The sequence below is a fragment of the Mercenaria mercenaria genome, chromosome 13, assembly GCF_021730395.1.
Source record: "Mercenaria mercenaria strain notata chromosome 13, MADL_Memer_1, whole genome shotgun sequence".
In the NCBI taxonomy this organism is placed as follows: domain Eukaryota; kingdom Metazoa; phylum Mollusca; class Bivalvia; order Venerida; family Veneridae; genus Mercenaria; species Mercenaria mercenaria.
This window is the reverse complement of record NC_069373.1, coordinates 14,317,560-14,323,833: the sequence shown is the minus strand read 5'-3', so window position 1 is coordinate 14,323,833 and position 6,274 is coordinate 14,317,560. Positions and strand designations below refer to the sequence as shown.

Below are 6,274 nucleotides of genomic sequence, written 5' to 3'. Positions count from 1 at the left end.
GCCATTGACGATATCCATCAAATATGTGCCTGATTTGTGTTGATTTTTTCCCCAGCGCGCCGCTTTGCCGTCTAACACTCAGACGTAATAATTATGACGTCAGAAAAATCAATTGCTGACCAATAACATACAGTTTTCAGCCTTCTTTGTTTCATAGGAAAACAAACTGAGTCGTGTTAGAGTAGCCTATCTAATATTTCTATTATCTATATTCTCTTTGAAACAGACACTGTATTTCATTTCTCAATGGTAACATTATAGTAAATTTTAATTAAGCCGATATATGGTTGCCTTACCCAATTTGTCAGAGTGTTTCAAGACACATGATGGTTTTAGTCAGAGCAGAATTTCTACTATATAATGTTACATTGATGCAAATGGTTTGAATGTTATACTGTTTCATGGAAGTGACTTATACTATTACAGTTGAGTGGTTTATTGCACATCAAATGCGGGTTCCAACCTTTCCGTGCTGTCAGCGCTTTGATTAATGAGTCACTTTGCGCAGAAATCGATCCTCATTACTGAACACGTGCTGAGTGTAGTTTATTCCGTAGCTAACCCGTACAATAATGTTATTTACGGTACGGCATGGTACGGTAAGAAAATAACGCATATTATTTTTATGGACAGGTGAGTCAATTATGTCAGGTAAACATCTAAAAATAGAACTAAAGTGTCATGGCGTCTAAACGGAAGACACACTGTGAAGTTGACAGAGACAATTAATGAAGTATACCTGTACGGGCTGTAGGTTTTAATAATTTTAATTCTACCCATAATATGTTTTGTATTACACTGTTTACCTGTATACCAATCAAGGTGTGTGAACACACCTGGATTTTTCAAAAAGAATCTTGCCATTTGAACTGTTTTGAAAATTTGTTTTACACATTTTTTCTACTTTTATTGTTTATAATTGTCAGTTTGGGTAATAAAGAAGACTTTTGTATAATTTCAAAAATTGTTCAAAAATTGTGCATCACGGGTCAAATTATGCTGTGAACAGTATTGGAAGCATCTTCTAAGGGACTTTAATTGTGACTGTTTTACTTACCTGTACAGGCTGTACGTTTTGAGAAGGCAGTGGCTACGGTACGGTAATCCTAGCCTCCGATTCTAGGATTACGGAAGTTCCGTATTCGTAGACAACCCTTTGAGAATAGGCTAGGATTACGGAAGTATTTAAGAGGCATCAAATAAATGTTAAGACATGCATACATGATGTTGTAAACTTACTTATTTCACTTAAACAAAACGTATTAGGGTGTTGATTTCGCCCGATTCTGATGCGTGGAAATCTAAATTTAAAAGACAGGCAATTTAATCAAATCATGAAATTTAAAGCATATATATATGGATATTTTTTTTATAATCCTTTTGAGCTATTATTCAGAATATAATTTTTCGTTTGTCGGCCAGTTTTAAAAAAAAAAAAAAAGAAAGATAAAAAAATAAAATAGAGATCTATTTAGTATGGTTTTGGAAAGAAAAACTTATGTCTACGGGTGTCAATTTCGCCTGTTTCTTTAAGATTATACTAACCCAAAATGGCTGATCGATAACACAAGATAACAGGGCAGGCAAGAAATAAACGCTATTTTAAGTGAAATAAGTAAGTTTACAATAACATTTATACATGTCCTAACATACATTTGATGCCTCTTAAATACTTCCTTAATCTATCCTCATAGGGTTGTCTAGTAATACGCAACTTCCGTAATCCTAGATTCGGAGGTTAGGATTACGGTACCGTAATCGTAGCCACTGCCTTTTGAGAAATATATAGATCTATTAGGTTGATGGGGTCAAGGTGCGGCATTCTAAATCTTTGTGAAAAGATCTCTTGCAGTGGACTACGCCAAATTGCAGTGGACTAGGCCAAAAAACAGGACGTTTTGGGATAGCCTGTTAACTTTTGACAGGTGGCTGTCCGGTCACGTCCAGACTTAATTATTCTGCATATTTCTGTTATGAAATCCGTTGGGAACATTTTCTGGTACACGTACAATGTATTTGTAATGATTACGTCTCTGATAATGAATTTATGTTGACATTAAAAGCATAAAATTGCCTCGCTGACATTTTTTGAATGTATAATTAAATACATTGTGTTATGTTTCTGCAATTCATTGTGATCCGCAGTCAGCTGACACTGTATTAATGGAAAAAAATGCACTCTTCCTACAGAATGACCTAACAGAAAATTCCATTATGATCCTCAGGCCATTTCTACACAACTGATTTCCAGGAAATCAGTAATGCAGTGAATTTACCAATTAATGAGACCGTCCTGGCGGAAAAAAAAATACGCAATTTAGGTGTAATGTCATTATTAGTTTTTTTGCCATTTATTACCAATTCTGCATGTATCATGTGTCCAGAATGAAACAGGAAAGAGGTTGGTACTTGCAGGTAGCTGTGTGTTGCTATCATGCAGATAATGTAAATCAAAATTTTCATAGGTTCAAAGTATTTGCATGTTGTCTGCAAAAAAGTGACAGATATCCAAAAATTTCAGGACTGGTGAATCTTGCTTAGTATGAGGCCACATTTAAAAAAGACTTTAGTTGCTGTCACCTGACCCTACTTTTTTAAGTTTGGTAGGTAGGTAGGTAGGCAGTTCTGTTGTTTTTTGCACACATGTCACACAGTGACAGTGTGAGCTTTTGTGATTGCGCAGCGTCCGTCGTCTGTCATGCGTCCGTGCGTAAACTTTTGCTTGTGACCACTCTAGAGGTCACATTTTTCATAGGATCTTTATGAAAGTTGGTCAGAATGTTCATCTTGATGTTATCTAGGTCAAGTTCGAAACTGGGTCAACTGCGGTCAAAAACTAGGTCAGAAGGTCTAAAAATAGAAAAACCTTGTGACCTCTCTAGAGGCCATATTTTTCAATGAATCTTCATGAAAGTTAGTCAGAATGTTCATCTTGATGATATCTAGGTCAAGTTCGAAACTGGGGCATGTGCCATCAAAAACTAGGTCAGTAGGTCAAATAATAGAAAAACCTTGTGACCTCTCTAGAGGCCATATTTTTCATGGGATCTGTATGAAAGTTGGTCTGATTGTTCATCTTAATGATATCTAGGTCAAGTTCGAAACTGGGTCACGTGCTGTCCAAAACTAGGTCAGTAGGTCTAAAAATAGAAAAACCTTGTGACCTCCCTAGAAGCCATATTTTTCAATGGATCTTCATGAAAATCGGTCAGAATGTTCATCTTGATGATATCTAGGCCAAGTTCGAAACTGGGTCACGTGCAGCCCAAAACTAGGTCATTAGGTCTAAAAATAGAAAAACCTTGTGACCTCCCTAGAGGCCATATTTTTCAGTGGATCTTCATGAAAATTGGTCAGAATGTTCATCTTGATGATATCTAGGCCATGTTCGAAAGTGGGTCATGTGAGTTCAAAAACTAGGTCATTAGGTCTAAAAATAGAAAAACCTTGTGACCTCCCTAGAGGCCATATTTTTCAATGGATCTTCATGAAAATTGGTCAGAATGTTCATTTTGATGATATCTAGGCCATGTTCGAAAGTGGGTCACGTGCGGTCAAAAACTAGGTCAGTAGGTCTAAAAATAGAAAAACCTTGTGACCTCCCTAGAGGCCATATTTTTAAATGGATATTCATGAAAATTAGTCAGAATGTTCATCTTGATGATATCTAGGTCAAGTTTTAAACTGGGTCACATGCGGTCCAAAACTAGGTCATTAGGTCTAAAAATAGGAAAACCTTGTCACCTCTCTAGAGGCCATATTTTTCCATGGATCTTCATGAAAGTTGGTCTGAATGTTCACTTTGATGATATCTAGGTCAATTTCGAAAGTGGGTCACATGCAGTCAAAAACTAGGTCATTAGGTCTAAAAATAGAAAAACCTTGTGACCTCTCTAGAGGCCTTATTTTGAATGGATCTTCATGAAATTAGTCAGAATGTTCACTTGATGATATCTTGGTCAAGTTCGAAAGTGGATGACGTGTGGTCAAAAACTAGGTCATTAGGTCTAAAAATAGGAAAACCTTGTGACCTCTCTAGAGGCCATACTTTTCATGAGATCTTCATGAAAATTGGTCAGAATGTTCACCTTGATGATATCTAGGTCAAGTTCGAAACTGGGTCACATGCCTTTAAAAACTAGGTCATTAGGTCAGATAATAGAAAAACCTTGTGACCTCTCTAGAGGTCATATTTTTGAATGGATCTTCATGAAACTTGGTCAGAATTTTTATCTCAATATCTAGGTCAATTTCAAAACTGGGTCACATGAGCTCAAATACTAGGTCACTATGTCAAATAATAGAAAAAAACGACGTCATACTCAGTTCAAAACTGGGTCATGTGGGGACAGGTGAGCGATTCAGGACCATCATGGTCCTCTTGTTTTTTGGGTGGGGGGATACTTTTACCATTAGATATGTATAGATACCATATGATCGTTTCTTACAGAACATTTCTTCTGTAAAAATAATTTAGACAGGTCTGTATATATGTTGTATAAAAGGATGAAATTAATGATACAATTTAAACTTTCTTACTTATTATTTTGCTTACTTGAAATATTATTGCGGCACTTGTAATATCGCAACTTAAAAAAAATTTGACCAGCATTATCCAAATTAAAAACTTTCGGGGAGCAGCATTTTAAGCGGCAGGGCCTCCTCTGCCATTCGCCAATGTAGCCAAATGCTACAAATACACGCAACTCAGGCTACAGATTTTTAGCTCAACTATACAAAGTATATGGAGAGCTATCCTACTCACTCTGGCGTCGGCGTCTTTCCACATTCCACCTTGGTTAAAATTTTATGCACTTTCTCTTTTTTCTCCTTATTTCTGTAATTACTTGATGGATTGCTTTAAACTTAAAATAATTATTCCTCATCATCATCCACATCATCTGGCATAAGGGCCATAACTCTCACACCAATATTTCATGAATTACCCCCCCCCTTTTACTTAGAATTTCAGGTTAAAGTTTTGGTGCACTTTCACTCTGTCTCAGTTATTACTATATGGATTTGATTCAGATTTAAAATAGTTGTTCCACATCATCACCCACATCATAGGACACAAGGTCCATTACTCTGGTACCAATTTTTCATGAATTATCCCCCCTTTTTACTCAGAATTTCAGGTTAAAGTTTTGATGCACTTTCACTCTATTTCAGTTATTACTAAATGGATTTGATTCAAACTTAAAGTAGTTGTTCAACATCATCACTCACATCATATGACACAAGGGCCATAACACTGGCACCAATTTTTCATGAATTTCCCCCCCCCCCCCTCTTTTTACTTAGAATTTCAAGTTAAAGTTTTGATGCACTTTCACTCTATCTCATTTATTACTAAATGGATTTAAAAAAATTGATACAAACTTAAAACAGTAGTTCCACCTTATCACCCACATCATATGACACAAGGTCCATAACTCTGGCACCAATTTTTCATGAATTATGCCACCCGTTTACTTAGCATTTAAGGTTAGTTTTGATGCATTTTCACTATATCTCAGTTATTACTAAATGGATTTGATTCAAACTTGAAGTAGTTGTTCCACATCTAGTCTGTGTTCAGACCTAATGTTTTGTTCATAGGAGAGAACTCTTGAGACTATTCAAATTCTGTGTAATTATGTCCCTTTTCTTTCTCAAAACATTCATAATCAGAGCCAGGACTGATGGTCAGAACTATTTACAGATTTTTTTTCTAAAAAAAAAAAAAGATCTAGTCGGTAGCCAGACTATTCCACATCATATGACACTAGGTGCTTCACTCTTGCACCAATATTTCATGAATTATGCCCCCTTTTTGCTTAGAATTATACTTATTTAATGTTTTGATACACTTTATCTCTCTTATTACTTAATACTTTTGACACAGACTCGAGCTATTGTCCAATATCTTCATCCACATTGGAGTCATTAAACACTCCAGTGACAGCTCCAACTTCCTCAGATGTGCCCAGTTTCACTATCCAGCATCGAAATAGTCAAGCGCGCTGTCTCCTGTGACAGCTCTTGTTGAAAGTGGCTACAAGAATTTTATTAAAATATTGCCAAATTTCAGCAATTTAGCTTCAATTTGGCAATTTCTCTCAAAAAGTGGCTACAACTTTCTGAGGCCCAGGGGAGGCCCTGAGCAGGAAGGTAGGGAGACAACAAACAAACATATTTTTAATTTTGGCCTGAGTAACAATTGTAAATCATTAGTCCTGTATAACTGAATTTTCTTTTTAATTGTTCCCTTCTTTGGTTCTTTAACATGCAC

General features: G+C 36.1%; 1 protein-coding gene across 3 annotated transcripts in view; it reads left to right on the top strand.

Annotated features, from left to right (window-relative positions):
* The first annotated feature begins 671 nt into the window (after nucleotides 1-671).
* Nucleotides 672-6,274, top strand: part of LOC123529739 (serine/arginine repetitive matrix protein 1-like) — a 41,086-nt gene continuing 35,483 nt past the window's right edge. For 2 of the 3 annotated variants that reach the window (XR_008366677.1, XM_045310251.2), the window contains exon 1: nucleotides 674-750. The gene's annotated coding sequence lies outside the window, so the exon portion shown is untranslated. Of the gene's footprint in view, nucleotides 751-6,274 lie in introns of all 3 variants that reach the window. The other variant, XM_045310252.2, reaches the window with a different exon arrangement.